The following is a 23,099-nucleotide window of genomic DNA, read 5'->3' on the forward strand; positions in this document are numbered from 1 at the left end:
GTAAAGAACTCTCCTAAGTCCTTTCTATTGTGTATTTGTAGAACATACTTGCATAACACATACCTATGGTACTTAAAGCATATTATTTTATATTGTATCATTATGACAAAGAGATAAATAAGATAAATAACATGCACTGTTCTCAGGAAAAACTTTTGCTAAGGCTAAATGAATAATTTGCAGGGTTTATAAAGTTTAAGTCAACTGTATTATACATGTCTCCATTTATTTATTACATATCTATAGGTGCTGATCCACATATTTTTCTCGGATTTCACGAATGATAATTATCTCACAGTTCTTAACAAGACAGAGTTCTGGGTAGAATGGTATCAATTAGTTTACATAAAATTCTTTTGGAATTTAAAAAAGCCATGTGAGCATGTGCATTTTCATTTATACAGCTAACATATAGATGTGTGTATATAGAAAGATAGATAATACATACATGCATATATATAACTAATCAAATTATATAACTAGTATATTCACTTAATAGATTTTTAAAATGAGGCATATACATATATACAAAATACACATATATTTTTATTTGTATATGTGTTATTATATATTAATTTCATTTTTTAATATATCATTATTTATTTTTTACAGAGAGGAAGGGAGAGGGATAGAGAGAGCTAGAAACATTGATGAGAGAGAAACATCCATCAGCTGCCTCCTGCTCACTTCCTACTGGGGATGTGCCCGCAACCAAAGTACATATCTTTGACCAGAATCAAACCTGGGACCCTTCAGTCCTCAGGCCGATGCTCTATCCACTGAGCCAAACCAGTTAGGGCTATATACTTGAATAGGCTAAGTATGCTTTGCTAATAAGCACTTTCCAAATCTCTTATGACTAAAAACCACAAGTTTATTCTTCTGAGTCAGCAGGAGGCTCTACCATAACTGTCACTAAGGAAAGGAGGCGGTGGAGCAGCCGCCATGCGTCATCATAGGTTGCCATGCCAGAGAGCAAGCTAGATCTGGAGCCAGAAAAGGCTCCTCTTTGGGAGAAGAGGCTCATTGTTCACAGTCCCACCCAGTCACAAAATGGCCAGGAAGAAGGGAGAACTAGAAATACTTATTTAAGTATAACTGAGTATAAATCATGTCCACATTTTGAATTATGTTCTTAGCTAATATGTTTGAATTCCCTGGAAAAGTCCAAACTGAGGCACTTCTTAATAAACAAACCTTTCTGGAATATGTTTGAACCCTAACACCGTTCACTTTGATCATCTTGAAATAAAGATTAGTTAGCTTGGATGGGATGAAAGTAGTCATTTCGTTACTTAAAACGCATTCAAATAAAGTATTCATTTTCACATGGGATAAGTAAGATGTTTCTGGTTTCAGGAGACAGATAAAACACCTTCATAAACGTGTTGGAGAGAGGTTGTACATAAAATATTCCTTCAGCTGGAAGTCCCTTTTGTTCTGTACCCAAGCATTTTGGAAAGCTTCCATGTATGTGTCAAGGATGCTATAAAGACAGAGTTTAATGCATGGATAGTTATATTTTAGAGAGTTAGTTGAAATAATGCGTGTGTGTATAGTTCACAGATTTATTAAACCCCACGTAAAATTTTGGCAGACGTGTAATTTTCTAAAAAATACACTTGGACATGGGAGCATATGTTGAGGTTGACATACTGCGCCAAGAAAAAGTATTTTTACCATAAGTAAAAACCATCTGTGCAGGCAGAGTGGCTACAGTACAAAAACGATGGATGGAGTGTCCCTAAGAGCAGATATAACTCATAGTTCAAGCTACTGGCTCCGAATTCTGTCTACGTTGCCCCCAACAGAGTGGAGACATCATTTGAACAAGCCATTCCAGGATGTGTCATTTTCACCTCTCTCCTTCCCCCCTCTTCTTCTGTCTCAGGGGCATCTTCTTTTGCAATGCCAGCTGTGGGTCACCTGAGAGCAATTTAGTAACAGTGTACCCAAGCCAAGTGCTTGGAGATGCTTCAACAACCTTTCTGTCTTTGGGCTTGCTTTTGTCTAGTCAGCCTTGGGCTGAAAGTGTCTGCTGTGCAGAAAACTTAGCAGATCGTCATTCGTTTTACAATGCTAATCAAAATGGAGCTTATCTTGAACAATTGGCTCGGCCTAGTTAATGGATTCCAGCTACAGTTTCCTATATTCCTTCTGATCACTCTGCTGTTCTGATTAAGAAATGAAATGATTTGTGCTACCTAAATCATCCCCCTGACAACCTACCGTTCAGGCCAGTCCAGAGAACACAGTCTGAGTGTTCAGCCTCTTCCGGTACCCAGAAAAACAAATGACAGGATCCCTGACTCTGAGGGTGTCACAGTCAAAAGTGGGGTGAGGTTCCGAAGGCTTCAAACCAGGCGCACTGTTCAAGGATGTGATAGACAGAAAATACAGTTTGCGCGTTTGTGTGGCGTGATCCTGCGTTCCAGCATGCTTTTTTGTAAAGTCAGCTAAACTCTCACTCTTCTCATTGTTTTCACACCAGCCTTTGAACCTGCTGTCTCTTCCAGGATAGCTGGCTTAGATCTGCTTTCATAGAACGCTGCTCCTCCAGCGATTGCTCTTGATTAACTCCAAGTCTCTCCAGTGCCTTTTCTCCACCTTCGCTAAGCCTTTCTTTCACAGGCTCTTGACCCCTGGCACGCTTGTCACACAGGGGTTGAGTTTTCTGCCAATCAATGCCTAGCTGATTCTGAAATTAGCATTCACAAAGCCCACAATTTGCATCGCACATACATAAGGTATTTCTTGTCTACAGCCAGAGGAAGAGGAGTTATCCGCATAATTAGGAAGAGGGGTTATTAATCACACAGCTTCCAGCGGAGCGGAAAGGGCTGCCAGACATCGAAATGACAAGCCAGGTGTGAGGCTGGGCGCTCTCTCTTCCCCCAGCAGCATTGTCTTCTACATAGCATCAGACATCACCGTCAAAAGGGGTGCAGGTGTTCACGGTTTCAATAAAGCCAAGAAATATAAAAGCAACCCACACTTATAAAATAGATCAACTCAATATGTACGGGGAGAGCCAGGGAGGAAAAGGACTAGAAGGATGGCGGCATGCACCCTACAGCAAATGAAGCCCATTTCTTCAAGTGTGTGACTGCAACTGCATGGTTTACCAAATGTGCTCGGAGGAATTGAGTCCTTGAACGTGGAACGGTCCTGTGAGGGCAGCAGAACAGGTGAAAGGCCTTTCCCAAGATTTCTTAGCTAGTTCATGGGGAGGATGGACATGCTGACCTCGGTTTTTCTCTGCCACCAACAAGAGAAAATGGTTCAACCTGTATACCAGCACCAGCTGATGCTCAATGGATCCCTGAAGCCGCCCAAATTCTAGCTCTTTAGTGGCAAAGCATGACGTGATTGATTAGCTATTGTCTGCTGTGAGTGAGGGGAATGGAGGTGTCTGTGCCTTATACTTGGTATGCACACATTAGACCTCACTTCCTATAATCAACACAAGGAAAGAGGGAGGGTGTTTTAAACGTAGCCAATGAAGCTTTCACACAAAAACATTTATTACAATAACTGAAGTTATTTTATATTTTAAAATATGTTAAAATTCCAAATAATTTATTAAGGGGGGGGGGGGGGGAATGCTCAGTCCCTCTTTTCTCTAGCTACCTTCTCAGGACCAATATCTCTACATTGAACATAAACTTCTCCAACCAAAATTGCTGGAGGCATTTTCCTTTACTTCCTTGATTTCTTTAACTTCTGACACATTTCTACATTCTTATTGTTTCATTAGATTGATTATTTTTAATATATTTTATTGACTTTAGAGAAAATGGGAGAGGGAGAGAGAGATGGAAACATCAATGATGAGAGAAAATCATTAATTGGCTGCCTCTTGCACGCTCTGTACTGGGGATGGAGCCCACAACTCAGGTATGTGCCCTTGGCTGGAATCAAACCTGGGTCCCTTCAGTCCCCAGCCCATGTTCTATCCATTGAGCCAAACCAGCTAGGGCTAATCAGATTGATTATTAATAGTTTTAGGAGATGAGCAGAGGATATTGATAAAAATATAAATAAGATCACTCTTTCCCACAGATATTAAACTTGGCTTAGAAACCATATACAAATCAGCAGGGAAGTCATAGAAGACTTTAGAATAGGTTCCAATACCTGGTGCTGTCCACAAGTTCACTGTCAAGTTCATCCTTTAGTGATATCTATTCCCTATTCAGAAAAATGGGTTCCTTGTAGTGTTTATAAAATTGTGGAAATTCTTGTTCAACAGATTGTGGTAAAAAAAAAATTTAAAGATAAAATATGTATCTTCAAATGGATGGAGTCATTGATGTTTCCAATTATTTCCAGTTCCTGACAGATATTTGCCGTTCAGTTTGCTGAGACTTACTAAGAAGACCATTGGTAAAGAAATTTTCAAAGCTTGGAATGCCTTTATCCAAGTGGATTTGGAGTTGTAGTTGGGAATGGCACATGAATATATCTTTGGATATAGCTGATGTGTGTGGTATGAATGAGAGGGGATGGCCTTCTTGCTCACATTTCACTGTGAGCAATCTGGAAATGCTTTATTCACAAAGATTGGATTATCAAATATTTGGGTACCAATTTCCATGTAGTTTAGGATATTGCTATTAGAGCAGTAAATAGTAAATTGATATTGTGAACTTGCATTATTTTAAAGGGTTAAGTGAGGAAATGGCATGAGCTGATACCCAGCCATCTGTCAAAAAATTAATACAGATTTCTTAAAAAACAAAATAAGTTGATTTGGTTGATTTTTTTCACAGTGAAAAATAATTTAAAGTTAAAAAAATTATAAGTTATTGGTTTTGCCATCTTAAAAAAAAAAATTAGCCCTATCTGCAACTATGCAATTTGATAAAATACACTCAAAGCACAAGATTTTGTAAAAATTTACCAAAATATTATGTCAACAAATATACTGAAATTAAATAATATTTTAATATTCCCAGCACGTTTTATATAAAAGAGATTAATCTAGGTGCCTTTAAGAGAAAGAGTTAAGAACATAATTATTGGTTGTTGATTATGTCCTGGTAGTGATTTTAGTCTATTTCCAAGAGATTACTGTTGCAAATTGGGCAATTTTCAATTCTTTGCTTTTTGTTAAAATTGGGGGGGGGGGAGGGGGGGAGAACTAATAGATCTATCAGTTGGTATATTCTTTGAATTATTGTTTAGGTAATTATGTAAATTGTGGCACACAAATTAGAATTTGCAGGAGGTATGTGACAGCATAAAAAAAGTCTCTAATAGTTCTCTATAACAACATTTTCCTGTGCTTAAGCCTAAAAACAAACAAAAAAGAATAGAATTCATGCTGAACTCTGATTCAGACTAGTATTAACAAGTAATGCATTTCAAAAACATATTATTTTTACACCTAATGATTTTGATCAACATTTGTGAAAGACTTTTTTGATCAATTGTGTGAAATCATAATTGTGACAACCCAAATATAATAATAACATTTTTTTATTTTCTCACCAAAAAGATAAATATGTGAGGTGATGGATGTGTTAGTTAACTATTAATTTTGCAATCTATCTTTAGAGTGGATTGCCGTGAGGTACACTTTAAATACAATTTTATTTTTCAATTATACCACAATAAAGCTGAAAAATATTTTAAATGTCAAAAGAGAATATATTTTAACAAATATTTTATGGACTAGGAAAGAAAACTTATCCTTAAGTTTATACATCTTTAACACACAGAAACACACACACACACACACATATAGTTGTTACAAACAAGTATGGTAGAATGATTGGTATAAAACTTTTAAGCAAATAAACATTTTAGGAAAAACTTCTGTGGAAGTAGTGGAATGGAAATAGGAGTTCAAAAAGAAAAGGAACTCTATAAAATTTATGATTATCAAAGAATATATACGTGAGTTTTTAAATGAAATAAGGTGAATTTTAAATCACAGTGACATTCAAATTTCATTAGATATATTTAAAAGATTAATATCTCTTGAAAAATATCCTATATAATAAAAGCCTAATATGCTAAGTGTCCAGCTGTCCAGTTGTCCATTCAACCAATCAAAGCATAATATGCTAATGATATGCTAAGGCCACTCAACCACTCACTATGATGTGCACCGACCACCAGGGGGCAGATACTCCAACTGATAGGTTAGTTTGCTGCTGGGGTCTGGCTGATCAGGACTGAATGTGATGGGCCAGACACACCCTGGAGCCCTCCCGTGACCCCTCCCCAGCTCTCCAACTTCCTGAGTCCCTCCCAGGCCTCGATAATGCATTGGTGGGGTCCTTCGGCCTGGCCTGCACCCTCTCGTAATCTGAGACCCCTCAAGAGATGTCAGAGAGATGGTTTCAGCCTGATCCCACAGGCCAGGCCTAGGGTCCCCACTGGTGCACAACTTCATGCACCAGGCTTCTAGTTAATATTTATAATGTGCCAAAATAAATGGCCATTTTGCAGACACTTAAACGAAGGATGAAAAAATTTCAAACATCAATTTCAAATGTACACAGTTTACAAGTGAATTTTAAAAATTCAGAACATATGGGACTAAAAATGTTGCTCAGAAACACATACTGCCTGATCAAGATGATACTATAATACTAAAAATGGTACCACAGCTCCGGTTGCTCCATCAGTTCCTTTATGGGTCTGAGAGTCATTTCCCTTACAGTTCTGCAGGGTCCAGCCAATCGCATAACTATCCCACCATCAAACACTGAGTCTCTGTTTTTCTCCTGTGTCTACTATCTATCCACACTAAAGAGTGAGGTGGTTCAGAGCTGCAACTGAAAAACTTGAGTCTTCTCATGCCTAGTTCCGTGGCCAGACTGTGCAACAAGTTTCTTCCTAGGACAAAACTACTTTTCTGCCTGTGATGGAAATGGGCAGAAGGACAAGCACCTGGCTTCTCCCTTTGCTCCTGTGATGGTTTAATAGCTTTGCTCCTTAGTTTCAAATACTGCACCTAGTCTAGGTTTCCTGGGTATGGAGGTACACCGACATTGTCAAAAGGTCATAACCCAATAAATGCAATAAATGTGACTTGTCTTTCCGTATCATCAGAATCACTTATATAAATATTCACAAAAATATGGGAAGAACCAAAACACAATTGTGAACAGGAGGTTTTTCCAGTGACAAAGTTACTGAAATAGGACAATGAGGATGGTAAATAGAAACAGGAAAGGATTTTTTTTTTTTTCTTGGCACAATTGAATACCACAGAGCATATAAACTGTGTTCCACAAGTTAATTTTAGAACCGCAACTGCATTTATCCCTAATTAGTAAGAAATAATCAAGATCCATTGGTACTTCTAAAATAGGTACATGCTTAACTTTATAACCATTTTCAGTTTCTCTAGATAATGACAAAGTCATTGGAACACTAAGTCTTATTCACAGATGTCAATTAAGTTTTGGTAAAAGTAAACCCTGAACAATCAGTTATCATGTCCTTTATTTTATTTTGCTTTATTCCTGAAATGTGCCTTATGGATTGGTGACTATTTCTGTGAGTTCACGAGCAAGTAAGCAGGATGCAAGAACTTGAACAGTCTCTAAAGATAAATTAAGTTGAAAATTTTTTTCCTTAATGGTCTATGTATTCCCTACATGCAACTTCAGAAATATAAGGTAAAATATTCACAGTCAGGGAGTAACAATCCATAAATCTTACACTCAGCTGTATAATAAACTATTTTGTAATTATGAACTAAATGAGATAATGTTTAAGAAATTACCTTGAAAACAATAAAGATGGCATTGCTGGAGGCATATTTATTTTCTTCTTAACTCAATTTCTTCTACTGTTCAATGAGAATACTATTTTATGTTTCAGGCTAATTCACAGTGCTGTGCAAAAATGAACTAAATCCTGCTAACTATACTTACTCCCCAGTTAAAATTATGATTCCCAGAGTCAATGTGATACTATTTAGTCTACCAACACACTAGCCTACACAGGGGACGTATATCCCATATCTACTATTATGCATCAGTGGGCAGTGTCTGCTTATGTTGTATGTACTGTTTAAAGCGCTTGCTTACCCCCAAAGCATAATATCACTTGATCCATGAGAATGCCTGGAAATATCATGGAATAAAAACACCAATACATTTAAGGTGGTGGTGAGGATTATAGGCTACAAGAGATCACTAATAATTAGGTTTGTCTTTATTAATGTGAGATTTAAGTGGAAGTTCTCTGCATAGACTATTGTTCAGTGAACCATGCACAATTCCATTTCTTATATTTAATTCGGTAATTATGAATTTGTTTCAGAATAAAATAGTAAAGTGTATTAAATTAGTTATTTCAGAAAGGAAGAAATCCTATATAATAAAAGGCTAATATGCAAATTGTCCCCTCGACCAGAAGTTCAACCAGGGGATGGGGCCAGCTGGTCAACCACCTGCAGCCCCTCCCCCCAGCTGGCCCAGCCCCATCAGCCCCAATTGGGGCAGACTGGCCGGACCCCACCCATGCATGAATTCATGCACCAGGCCTTTAGTTATATATAAATATACTAGATATGAGCTCTTAGCTTTGAACAAAAAGATTACCAACTTCCTCTTTTAGTACATAATATATCTTGTATTTTGGGATATCTTTTTGTCACAATCATATTTCCATCTATATTTACATATATTTTTCCATCTATATTTACATATATATAAATATATATTTACATATATATATAAATATATATTTACATATATGTTTATATTTACATATATATAAATATATATTTATATATATATATATATATTTACATTTCACACACTTTTCTTTATCTGCACAACTGGTAAGAAACATGGCAAGACAGTGGCATAGTCACCTGGCATCATGTTACTCCTTAGAGCACAACAGACATACCTTGTTATTATTTTTAGGGCAAGTGTGCATATTTTCTGTAACTTATGTCACTTGCAAGCTGAACCAATGAGATATCCTCTCTCTCTCTCTTTTTCTTTCTCTCTCTCTCTCTCTCTCTCTCTCTCTCTCTCTCTCTCTCTCTCCCCCTCCCTCCCTCCTCCCTCCCTCCCTCCCTCCCTTCCTCCCTCCCTCCCTGATGTTCCTGGGGCCTGGTCGCAATATGCCTCCACAGTGGGCGCAAATCACCTTCCTATCCGCCAGCTATGGGAGGGAGGGTGCAAAGCTTCCTCCAACCATGTGGGGGGGACCACCAACCATGGTCTCCAGGGGTGGGCAGAGGAGAAGGAGGGACTTTTCCTCTGGAGCTGCTGCTCAACCTCTCACTCCCAGCTCTCCCTCTGCAGTTTCCTCCAGTGCTCTCTCTTGGCAAAGTAATCAGGATCATGGCCCTCTCAGAAGGATCCCAGTCACCTAAGCACAAGTCAGGTACCTTGTAGCACTCGCATCTCTCATAGCAGAGGCCCCCAGGAGAGTCAGGAAGGATGTATGGCTAAGGATGCTGATGGGGCCAGAATTCATCCTCTGCCTCCCTTTACCATATCCTTTTCATTCCTATGGTCTTCAAACCGAGCTCTCATCAAGCAAGCAAAGTACTGCTCTTTGTCCCTGAGGACGCACCATGACTCCAGGTGGCACAGAGCTTGCTTATTAAGCCGTGGCACCTTCTGCTAGTGGCTCAGGTAGACCTCTGGCTCTGAAAATGCCAGAACTGCCTGATCACCTTCACCGCTGCAGCTCCCAGGAAACAGAAGGCCCATGTAAAAACATTTTCTAAAAAATAAATATTTGTTGGCAACTTTCTCTTTATAGGAACTTCTAAACACAGTGGTAGTTACAATAATGGTAGAATGGGATCGCATTTTCAAATAATAACAAGGCATTCTCAAAGGAAGGATGTAAAGATGATTTATAATGACAGCTATAATAAAGGAATAATATATTGTTTAGCATGTTATACTTCAGTGGAAAAGACTAACAATATGTGCAAACATACTTAAGCTAAATAGTGTTTACACAGTAGAAGAAGAGCCATTTGTAATATTCCTTCTGTACCTTTTGCTTGTATCACTCCTATGAATAGGATGTTTAACTCTACTATTCTCAACCCACACATTCTTCTACAAAACTCGGTTTATGATTCCTAGCCTCATTATTCTCTTGCCTATCCCTATCTCTGTGGCATCATGGCTGTGTTTGTCCAGACTCTGTCATTCATTCTTCTGATGTTTGTCCTGATTCCCACACATCCTTAAATTCCTCTCAAGCAGTAACCCTGAGAGTCAAGGCTACCTCATTTTACCCTCATATGTTTATCACTTATAACCTTCTCTGAACTTCTCTGAATACAATATTATATTTTCTTATACTTGAATGAGTCAGCTCTTGGTCACATGATTATTTTGGTTAACACTAATTGCAAATGTGGCTCCAAAGTCAAGCATTAGAGAGTGTCATAGGTCCAAAAATATTTTGAGTATCCTTATGTCTTTTTTTATTCTGAAATGTCTGCAATGCTCTACTTTCCTTATTGATTTTCAATCTCTCCACCTCTTAAATTTGATCTGCTTCTTATCAGCAATTTTGTAAATGCCAAGCATTACTTTTACCACTCACTATCCAATGTCATCCAGTTTCTCATCTTTCCTTTTCTTATATATTTTCCATACTTTGTTGATTTCTTCATCATAAAATTGTAGGTAAATTTTCTCTTTCTTAAGTTTCTATATTTTACAAATAATATTTGCTGTATTTCATGTTATTCTAGTGATCATATTAGTCACATGCCGCATTTAGGTTGGTTTAGTCCTAGTATACTATTGTAGGTTGCAATGAAAATCAATTTTAATAGAAATTATACTGTGAGATATGGTAATGTTTCATATCAGTGATTTAATAGTTGTTCATGGATTTATTTCAGCAATGTGCTTATTTCACAAACTTAGCAAAGTCTGTATTGCTTACAAATTAACAGATTAGAGAAATGTTACTAAAGGATTTAAATGTTATTAAATTCTGCCCTAGCCAGTTTGATTCTGTAGATAGAGCGTTGGCCTGTGGACCAAAGGGTTCAGGGTTCGTTTCTGGTTAAGGGCACATGCCCAGGTTTCAGACTCAATCCCCAGTTAGGGGCATGCAGAAGGCAGCTGGTCAATGATTCTTTCTCATCATTGATGTTTCTCTTCCTCTCTCTTCCTCTCTGAAATCAATAAAAATATATTTTTTTAAAGAGGATGAATTCTGAAAAGATGGTAAAGCAGTGGTCAAAATCAATGAAAAAATGTTTGAGCACTTAATAACAAGTCTGAGATCTGAATTGGAATGATATAGTCATGTGGTGCCCACACTTTCCTTGATACAAACATGTCTTAAAACTTCAGGGTGCCTATGGTACTTCATCTGGAACTAAATAAGAGACCATATCACAAAAGTGGAATTGATTTATCTCCTGGCAAAATATTACAACTATTTAATAGGCTACCCATCACTTATTGCCAGGATAGCATGTGAAGTAACGGGTCAGAATTGCTATCTTCTTATTCATTCAGGAGCCTCATTAGCAACTGGATTTAGGGGGATTGACAGACCTGAGTAAAGAATTGGCTAGTCATTCTACATGTTCATAAAATTCTATCTCCTTCCTTGTAGATGAAACTGAGCTGTATGCAGAATACACCCTTCTTCAGTTATTAACCTTGCACACATGTTTCACTTATATAGAATTACCACATAGACCTGTGCCCATAGAGAAGGTTAATTTTCTTTTTCTTATTTCAATTCATCACCTATTGGGCTCTGCATTGCAGGCGAAGGAGCCCTCCTTGGACCTACTGCTTTTGGGAGAGAGGCCAAATTGGAATGAAACAAAGCCAAACTAATCATTCAGTTAAAAATACAATCAGTGATTCAGTTAAATCTGTTAGACACCATCACTTACCAGTGGGTAGAAGTTTGCAGTTTTTAAATGGTAGCTTAAGGTTGTATTGATTCAATCTAAAGATTAAAATGTAAAGCAATTTTATTTCTCCATACTGTTTAACTGCTTGCAGTCAGTCACTAAACAAGTATTTGCTGAAAGCCTCTTTCTGCTCTCATGGAATGTAAATTTTTATGAAAAGATATATCTATATCTATCTCTCTGTCATCTATACCTATATATATCTACTGTGTCCCACATAACTGCTCTACTACAGAATAAAGGAACACAAGACTACCATAGGGGGATCAAGGAAGGCAACTGATAGGTAATTTTTGAGCCAAGTTCTAAGTATAATGAGAGCTAGGCCATGAACAATTGGGGGGGACAGAACATTCTAGGTAATGGATAGTAAGGGCAGTGAGCTCTATCATTCTAGGTAATGAATAATAAGGGTGGACCTTCAGCTCTGACTATGTGCAATATGGTCACCAGACTGCAGCCAATAAATACAGGTCACGGTTCTCAAGAGCAAGTCAGCTTGCCTCTTCCTCTCTCTGCCTTCGGTCTATTTAAATCCTCCTCTTTCTTTAACCCTTTGCACTCCGCTGTCCCCTCTCAGGGGACACTGGAATTCTAGCATATCACTCGGATGTCCCCTCTCAGGGGACATTGCAGTTTATTAGTGATTACGGGGAATTGAGTTAATTCAACGCACGTGCCGCAAAGTAGTGTCGAGTAGCTGGTAGCCAATGTCCAGAATGGTTCGGAGTAGCTGGTAGCCAATGTCCAGAATGGTTCGGAGTAGCTGATAGCCAATGTCCAGAATGGTTCGGAGTGCAAAAATACTCAACGCGTTCCTTCAGAATCTTGTCATTCTCCCACTCTTTATTTCCCACATTTGAATCAGCCTTAAATTTATTTTTTAGACTTTGAAATTCACTTTGCCTTATTCCATTTATCTGTTTCTGTCCTCCTGTCACACCAGATGGTGGGCTTACTGCTCCCCTCCTCAGGCCTGTGCCTTCCTCTCCTTTTCTCCACCGCTGTTCTGATGAAGAGAGTCATTCCCATTTCTGAAGGTTGAAATCATAGCATCATCTTTACTATTCTGGTGCCACCTCTCCTCCCATACAAATCATCCAAATGCATCTCTATGACACTAAATCTTAGGGAAGCATTAGTTATTTGCTGGCTAGAGGCCAATATTTTTCAAGGTTTCTTTAGAAGATTCTTCTAAGTGTTAAATTTTACTTGTTTATATATTGGGTTATAATCTATCACAATTTCAGTGAAATTGAATAAGGTTTTTACGGTAAGTTATGCCTTACTAAAGGTTGATTGGCATGATTCATTATCATCAATGATCCACCCCAGTACCAATTAGTTCAGATTAACCTTACAATTTGGGAGAGTGTTTTCTTAAAGCTTCATTCAATGAGAAAAGTCTAGAATAATAATAATGAAAATATAATTTTGTATGTAATTATTTTAACTATAGTATAGACAATTTCACACATAGTTATTATGCTGTATTCCACAACTCTTTCAAATGAGGGCCCTATGGGTTTGGCTGGAAAATTATTATATCATTTAAGTAAGACATTTTTTAAAAAATCATTGAAAGCTCTACTTAAATAGATCTGCATCAACATTTACCTGAGATTAATCTTCACTTTTATTTTCTCTTTGTGATCCCATGTTGGGTTCTTTTTTCCTCTTAACCCCATACGCTTACAGATGTTTCTCTCCAGAGAAGCATAACGATTCCCCCAACAAAGGCAGTTTGCTGCTTGGCTTTGCCTTTGCTGAAACCCAGTCAGAGGCTCTGATGACAGATAGTCTGCTTGTCAGCTTTGCCTCATGAATCCGAAGAAAATGGAACGTATCGGGAGCCGAGCCTCAAGCACTACCTGTGCCTCTCATTTGGGCCATTTCCTGCCGGGTTTGGCGGAGGCCTTAGTCTTCCATCATTTAGTTCGCTGACAGAGAAAGAAGGGAGCCTCAAGTTGCACTGTGAGGTACCACCCTGCAGACTGCTATGCTGCAAAATAAACAAACACTATATTTTTAGGGTACCACCTGCAGCAAGCAGCTGTACCAAACAGAGCAGAACCACGAAGGATGTGATTTGTTCCATTTAACATGAGGCCTTGAGGTCTGAGAAGAGAGGGAGGAGGAGGTTCTATGTATACAGCCCACACCCCCGCAATTTAAACAGAAGCCGGTTTCCTTTCAGATCGGCATTGAGGTATCATTATATCTCTCTCCTCCTTCCCCACCCCATAACCCCTGATTGAAAACAATTCTATTATTGGGGTTATAACTGTTAACTGAGAAAATCATTTTCCTCTACCAATAAACTTCCTTTTCCATTCAAGGGCAATTTTCTCTCCTAGCAACCTATACTTAAATGCCAACATCTGCTAGATCTAAGCTGCATATAAAATGGTGGCTGGCATTTACATGATGCCAATGGCATGATTAGAGAAACTCATATACTTGGCTTACATAGAATTTTCTCCTTTCTTATAGCTTTCATCTATTTCGGTCCGCTTCAGGATCTGTCTTGCTGCCTCTCTAAATGTGCCACCCAAGTCCAAAAGACTCTGAAAGCTGAACTTTGAGCTCTTTCTCTGATTCACCATCAGTTCTTACATTAATGCCTACCTTTCCAGATGCTAAATAAGTGAAATGCATCAGGATAAAATCCACCAAATGTGTATTGTCTGCATACCTAGAATTGTGAGGTTGATATGAGGGATATTTTAAGAACTTGCTTTCCCCCCTAGATTTAAAAATCTCATTCTCTTAATGGCTATTGATTCTGACCTCACAAACCAACGCCACCATTTCATTTTGAGTTCTTCCAGGTGAGCTAGGATAAACATAATTAAATTATAGATAACTCGAGGCCAATCAGGTAGTTACAAATTGAGGTCGTTTTAAGTACAGAGAGGAACAGTTACCTTTAATATTTGATTGGCCTCCAAGAACCATATAATATTTTGCTCTTCCTTGACAATGAACACTTTTTTAAAAGAAAAGAATGGTTTAAATATTTGAGAGATATCCCGGAAATCTTTCTTAATGCCTGTACCATTGCCTAGATTTTTAATCTGAAGGGGGGAAGTTCTTCGACCATCTTTTTGTGCCTCATTAACACGTTTGCTCTTGGACTCAGAGAGGTGCGATGAAGGAATTACAAATCTGCAGTGATGCATGCCCCCAGCTAATAGAAGAAATCAAATCATTGGAGCCAGAAAACCAAGTTTCCTCCATTATTTTTACTTTAATTATTAAGATGATGGTTTCTTGGATATTGGGCACAAAATAAACCCCTGCCAAAATAGTCTCTAGGAATACTGAGTGTGAGAATTGCTTTCATCTCTTTTGCCTTTATCACTTTTTAAAAGAAATTTTCTGGGGGGAAAAGTTTTCAGACTTGGTTTTGCTAAGTTATGTCTGTTTCTGGTCCCTTGTCAATCAATCAAGTTTCTACTTTACGACTATGGGACAATGCTGTTTAACTGCAAGGCATTGGAACTTTGGAAGGAGGGGAATCTCTTTAGTTCCAAATAACAAAAGAGGATTTTTAGTCAGAGTATGTTCCAAAAGAATGAGTCTGTTAGAGATGGATCTTTAGTGGCTAATTATAGTACAGTATACCGAATGTTCTTCAGGACTCTCTGGGAACTATTAAAAGAAGAGCGTGAGTCTGTCCATTAGTGAATGTGGAATAAGCCAGAGGGCTGATTAAATGAAGTAGGTATATCTGGACACTAAAGGAAAGTGGGTGACAAAGGAGCAGATTAACCCTTTCGGATGATTGAAATAGTGTGTGAAGTCTACAGAGACAAAAGTGCAGCATCTTCTCTCAGCCTCAGTTTCCTCACCTTCAATTGGCATAACAATAGTATTCACTCACTTTTGTATGTGGCAAAAACACGTAACGTGAAATCTACCTTCTTAATAACCTTTTAGTTGTACAACACAATGCTGAAACTGTATGTACTTGGTCAGTTGTACAGCAGATCTTGGAACTCTCTCATCTTGCTGGATGGAAAGTCGGTACCTAGAATAGAGACTTCCAATTTCTCCCTCCCCCATGCCCTTGACTACACCCTTCTTCTTTCTCCTTCTGCAAGTGTGACTGTTCTAGATACCTCAAACGAGGGAAGTCAACTAGCATTTGTCTTTCTGTGACCATTATTCATATCATTTAGCATAATGTCCTAATGGCTTATTCATGTTGTCACAAATGAAAGGATTTTCATCTTTTTAAGGCTAATATTCCTCTGTAGACATATACAACATTATCTTAATTCATGCATCTATCAATGGGAATTTATGTTGTTTTACACTTCTTGACTGTTGTGAACATAGAATGACAAATATATTTTAGAAATCATGTTTTAAATTCTTTGGAGTAAACAGGCAAAATTGGAATTTCTGGATTATGTAGTTCTATTTTTAATTTTTCAAGAAGCTTCCATTATGGCTGTACCATTTTATATTTTCAGTGACAGAACACAAGGGTTCCAATTTACCTACCTCCTTACCAACACTTTATTTTTAAGATTTGTTTATATTTTTATAATAGCCACATCGACAGTGAGGTGATATTTTACTTTGGTTTAAATGTGTAGTTCCTTAATGATTAGTGACACTAAGCATTTTTTCATATTCCTCTTAGTCATTTGTATACCTTCTTTAGAGAAATGTCAAATATTTTACTCTTTTTTTTCTATTAAGTTGTAGGTGTTCCTCATGTGCTTCAGAAAGTAACTCCTTATCAGATATATGGTTTGCAAATGTTTTCTCTCGTTATGTGAATTGCTTTATTTTTACTCCATTAATTGCTTCCTTTGCTGTACAGAAACTTTTTCATTGAGTATAGTTCTGCTTGTCTATATTTATCTTTATGGCTTGTGTTTTGGAAATCATGCCAAGATCAGTGTTATAAAGTGTTCCCTTTATGTTTCCTTTTAGGAGTTTTATAGTTTCAGATCATATGTTTAAGTATTTAATCTGCTTTGAGGTGTTTTCTGTTGTTGTTGTTTTTACTTTTTAAACTTTCTTATTTTGGATTTTTTGAATTTTAAAGTAATTTTTATTCTGTAATCTTAGGGAAGTCATATTTTCTGTTATGCTTTTATTAGTGATTAGCACTGCATTCTGTCCTTGATTCTTACTAAAGATATATATAATAAGTATGTTTAACATTGTCCTGAATAATGCAAGACACTTATAATGCTGTAAGTTCCCCAAAACACCCTAATTCTTTGTATTTCATGATTGGCTTGCTAGGATTTTATGTCTACTTTAATTTTATCACTCTCTTAATTTACTATTGTTTTCCTTATTTTTAACTAGAGGCCTGGTGCATGAAAATTCATGCACTGGGTGTGGGGGGGGGGGTCCCTCAGCCTGACCTGCCCCCTCTCATAGACCAGGAGCCCTCAAGGGCAGGAGGCAACCCAGTGATCAGGGGAAGGCAATGCCCCCATCACACCTCTGCTTCTGCCACTGTTGGCAGCACAAGCCTTGGCCAGCCCTGGTTACCTGAGCCTTGAGCAGTCCTGGGTGGCTGGGCAGCCACCATCCAAAGCTTGCCTGTGCCTTGAATCAGCCCTTGTCAGCTGGGAAGCCAGCATCCAAGGTTTACCTGTGCCTCAGGCCAGCCCTAGGCGGCTGGGCAGCAAACATCTGATGCTATTACTATTACTTTTCTTATTTTTAATTCTTTATGTTTTCCACCACGTTTTGAAGAACTCTTTGTCTTCTATGACTTCTTAGTATCTCATTCTAGAACCCGGTCCTATTCCATAGCCCTATATTCTTTTCAAATCTTTGTATTGATTCTAGTTATGTATCATTTTGTTAACACTATAAGAAATATTACCTAGAGCTTATTTTATTTTCTAGGCCAACTATAAAGAAGTAGAAATTAGTTTTAATTAAGGTCCTCTTTTCATTCTTTCTTCCATTAAACTGAGAATACTATCTTGTTTGATATAGGTCATGGCACTTAACTGTCTTCTAACTCCTTTTGGGGGAGAAATGTTATTTAAAAAATAAATAACACCTCTTTTGGAATATTGCATTGATACTTTTTTTTTCAGATAAATCTCTTTGTGGTCTTTGGCTTATGCTTGCTATAGAATGATACAGTTTTCAAAGAGTGTAATTCTGATTAGTTTGTATCTGGCCAAAGAAAATGCATAATGTATGTTCTCTGTTGCAATTGATAGGAATAGAATATAGATTGGAATAGATGGGGGCAGAGAAAATGAATGCCTGGAAATCTATAATTGGATAAAATTTAGGATCTTTCTAGTCTCTTTTACATATGAGAAAAATCTTCTATGTTTCTTGTAATTCTATCCTTCTAAGCACCTTCACCTATAAGCAGGTGAGAAACCAGAAATAGAAATGAAAGCTACAGAGATCATTGAAATTCAGACTTTGAATTGTGAGCACCAGTGAAGCAGACAAACTTACAGGAAAGAGAGACCAGTGAAAGGAAGGAACAGAGGCAGGAGGATAATGACATAGGAAAGGCAGGAGAAATGTCAGAGAAATGTAAAGAGAGCAAATACTGGAAAGGAATGTTAATATGTATTTCCCTCAAGAAAGCTAAGATTTACTTCAAGTTGCAAATACATATACATAATCAGTGGCAGTAAATATATATAGTCAGTGACATACCTAAATGGAATGGTGCACGGATTCAGAGAACAAATTATTATGGAATAGCTAATCATTAAAGAGCCAGAGAGCTGTGGTGATTGGTATCATTAAGGAGCCAGACACTTAATGACTAGTATCCTGTGCAGGATGGAAAACATTGTAGTCATAAGTCAGAAAACTTCAAGAAGACTATTTAAAAGACGTGCTGACACCATGCACTTGAAACTGGTCACTGTTTTAATTTGTTTATGATGTAGATCCACAAAAAGGCCCCGATGTTTGATAAGGGGCATAAATATTAAAAATCTTTTATTAGCTAAAATTTCAACTTTTTGATTATGTGATATGAAGTTCTTATAACAGAGGCCAATATCATTTTAAGAACTCATGACTATAGGATATAATTAGGTCGACTCAGTACTAAGTCTCAAGAAGAACTGTGTAAGCAAAATCGTATTGAAAGTCACGGTGGTCCAGAGAGAAAAATACTCTCAATACCTGTGATAAAATACAAACTAAATTTGCTGACCTGGATAACATTTTGCTTCTTGATATACATTTTAAGGCCAGAGTAAATAATGTTCTGTACTATATAATCTAACTTAAAATCGTGACCACCAGGACCATGAACTGAATAGAACAATGCTTTTCTTAACATATTTATGAGGCGATATTAATGCAAATCTCCCCATCACTGCACACAGGGAAAGTCCAACTGAAAAGGTTCCCTCTGCTTCACTCGGGTCCCGCACTTGACGTCTCAAACCAGCATCTACCGAGGAAGCGGCTCCCCCGGAGCTATCCTGTCGAGCTTCCAAAGTTGTGGGTGTTGATAAGTTTTGACTGTGCAGCCAGCATATGTCATGATAAATTTTCAACTCTCTAAGTAAAGAGAATACACCCTGTTCTCTGATCAAGATCAGGCTGGATTTCTCTCCCACCCTCTTCCTCAAACATATTTCGGAACAAACATGAGTAAATACTTGCCAGGTGTGATATCACTGGTGTCATTCGCTGAAAAAGAAGGAACCTTAAGTAGAAAGTGTTAATTCACTACTGCAGTCACATCCTATTAGCAGAGGAAAGGGTTCACCTGCTCCCATCCCTTTCAACGTAGACACAGAGAAAGGGAACTCCTGTTACCAAGGGCGACTAGAAACACCCAGATATTTCCATGTGGGCCCAAAGGGGCCTTTTTACTGACACTTCTTTACCTCTCCCTGTGCTCCCTATAGGCTGTGTTTAATGCAATTATCTCTTTCTCAAGTCTTGAATCCTTCTGTCATTTCTGTGCTGCCCACACATCATCTCCTTCTCTCAGAGAAGCTACTCTTCTTGCATCGAGTTTACTGGAAGAGGGGAGTTTGGTCATGCATCATCCAAGCAGACTCCACGTGAAGGGCTCAGAGACAGGGGCCCCTTAGGGAGCAGTCAGTGGGGGCTGAGCAGTGTGCACACACTAAGTGGATCCCCCTCCTGCTTTAAGCACTTGAAAAGCCAACACCAAACTTGATGCAGTCACTTGAGCATACACATAGCTTCAGAGGCAGAGACAAATGGGCAGCTGTTCTTGTTCACAGCAAGTGGACAAAAGCACGAGGCAGAGGGATCAGACCCAGGGCTTGGCAGTCAGTGGTGAAGCCCAGATGGTTCTGGCTGGTGTGCGGGGGACTCAGAGTGCAGTGGACTGTCTCAGCTCCCTGGAACCCAATAAAAATCACTGCCTTTTTAAAGGACAATGGGTTCTTTACGGGTGAGTCCATGTTAGAAACTGATAAGTTCCAAAACAATAAAAACTTAAAGCCTAACAAATTAGCAGTGAGCATTTATACCATAAAATATTTTCCTCTCTTGAGTATTAAGTTAAAGGTTTGCTGCCTTAGTGATGTAAAGTAATTCAAGTTTCAGGAATGTACCAATTCCATAAAATTGGTTACACCTGCAATCTGATAGCATCGCAGGCGATAAGAACTATATCTGCTTGAAATTTTGTTTGGACGAATCCGTTGAAAAGATTTCACAGTTTTTAAACTATAAAGTAGCAGTCAGCAGCCTAACTTCATGTAGTGGAGATCCCTCAGCACTGGGTTTCTCACAGTCTGGTCCCTGCACCTGGGCCATCAGCACCCTCTGGGAACTTATCACAGATGCAAGTTCTCAGGCCCCGCCAGAAACTTTGTGATGGGACCCAGTAATCTGATGCCCAATGGTTCTGATGAACAATGAAATTTAACAACCACTGCCTTCCTTAGCCAAAGTACATTTTTATAACAGGTCCCATAAAATATTACTTTAAAATATTTGAGGAGAGGATAAATAAAGAGAAATTTCATAAAACAAATCAAGAATTGTTGAAGAGAATCTGGAATGAAAATCTGACATATCTAATCATTGCAATGGGTTACTTTCAGCCAAGAGGTTGAAAATATAAGTTCCTTAATCTAATATGGAAGAAAGGAAGGAAAGAAGGAAGGAAGGGAGGGAGGGAGAAAGGGAAGGAGGGAGGGAGGGAGGGAGGGAGGGAGGGAGGGAGGGAGGGAGGGAGGGAGGGAGGGAGGGAGGAAGGGAGGAAGGAAGGAAGGAAGGAAGGAAGGAAGGAAGGAAGGAAGGAAGGAAGGAAGGAAGGAAGGAAGGAAGGGGATGCAAAAAAAGCAGTAAATTAAGCTGCAACTTTTTTATATTTCTCTTTAAATCCCCCCCCTTTCTAAATTTCAATATAGAAAACTTTACTTTTATCCCAAGCATGGAATTGAGCTTGCCTTTATATCTACGTTGTCTCCTGCTATATTTAGATTGTTCAAAAACCTGGATTACTTCTACTCACAGGTCTCTAGACATCACCTCTCCATCCCCATTGACCAGATGGTGATCTCTGCTCTCATCACTACACTCCTGGACACTTCAGCTTCATTTCCATTTAACCTCACTGCTCTCCATCCATCTCCTGTCCAATCAACACACAACACTCCTGCCAAAACCAGCATTACTGCCTGCCAGTTCCCTAAACTCTGGATTTGCTCCTGTCACTCCAGTGTAAAATTAAAATTCTTCATAATTGGATTTTTTGGCCCTTCAGATGAGCATTCAGACAAATAGAGTGCATGGCTCTGATTGTGTTTCCACCTTTGTCCCTTCAGGTTGCACAGTCACCAGTTCCTATGTCAATTCATAGCTTTGCATTTCTCGCTTCGGCATGATCCAAGCTTGCTTTCCCTGTTTACCCCTCAGGAAGTTCATCTGCCAAACAAGGATGAGAAAAGCCATACACAGGCAATAAGAAATTGCCATTCACACAAACCCAGCGTTCCCCAGAGAAAAGTTTGACCTATTTGGTTTTTCAGCTCCAAGACATTTGCCCCACTGATAACAAATGAGACCTTCCTCATGTAACACAGAACAAGCACAGTTAGAAAACACACAATGGAAAAAAAGCACATAGTAACAAATTCAAGTGCTTTATAGTTTAACTTTTAAATATAGATCTTAAAGGACTTAGATCACTGCTTCCCCTATGTCTGATTTACTATGCCTCGAAGTCATCAGATGATCAAAATGCAGTTAGTTATATCTTGACACTTAATGGCACAGGATAAAAATCTGGAATTTGATATTGGGATAAAATTGAGCATTTTCCTGTCATTCCTTAAAGGGACTAAAAGCCACCTCTATTATAAGAGGTACTACTATATTTACTAATAGATTTTTGCCTTTCTTTAAAATACTGCCTTAGCTCATATTGTGACAAGTAAGTTATAATTCACTGATGAGTAGAGAAGTATGTTCCTGGCTAGTTTTTGTTTTATTATTTTCATGAGGCATGAAAGTAGGATGCAAGGAATAAATAAAAATATCTTCGTTGTTTTTCTCAGAGCTTTATATAAATGACTTCAAGGTTTGTAGATGACAATAATTACTGAGTTAAAATATTCCTATTCTCATAAGGTGTTATTTGTGCCTCCCCCATATCATAGCATAAAAATAAACATAAAGCTAAGTGGGATGAGCATTGAAATATTTTTTAAGAACTAAGGTGGTTATTTAGCTCATAGAAGCCAATATTTTTATTATTATTATTATTATTATTATTATTGTTGTTATTATGGATATTCTTGGAATCCCACATGCTATAATCACTGACCATAAAAAAGTCAGTTGTGTGGTGCAGTCTCCAGTATTCACACAAGATAAACTATGGTTTTAATATGGAAACCATGTTGCTATATGGTTTTTTAATACCCAGCCTATTTGTTGGGAGTAATCAATAGCATTGAACTCATTACAATGGGTGGCCCATGTCACAGTGCAGGTGTTAGGGACGGATGGCTTAGCTTATACTTTACACTATCATATTATACATGTCATATCTCTCAAGTCACACTCTTAGGAAAGTCTTCTAAGCCAGAGCAGCATCACTTTACATTTGTAAGTCTTCTAAGCCAGAGCAGCATCACTTTACATTCAGATTTTCTGCCCTCAGGAATATATTCCAGGCTGAAGACAAATAGATATTGCAAGGTGATGTGATGAATAGTATTATAGAAAAAAAAAAAAA

General features: G+C 38.1%; 1 protein-coding gene across 2 annotated transcripts in view; it reads left to right on the plus strand.

Moving 5' to 3' along the window:
* NKAIN2 (sodium/potassium transporting ATPase interacting 2) overlaps positions 1 to 23,099 on the plus strand; it is a 741,160-nt gene that overhangs the window by 616,801 nt on the left and 101,260 nt on the right. The window lies entirely within an intron of this gene.

The sequence above is a fragment of the Pipistrellus kuhlii genome, unplaced genomic scaffold (genome assembly GCF_014108245.1).
Source record: "Pipistrellus kuhlii isolate mPipKuh1 unplaced genomic scaffold, mPipKuh1.p scaffold_m20_p_5, whole genome shotgun sequence".
NCBI classification, from domain to species: domain Eukaryota; kingdom Metazoa; phylum Chordata; class Mammalia; order Chiroptera; family Vespertilionidae; genus Pipistrellus; species Pipistrellus kuhlii.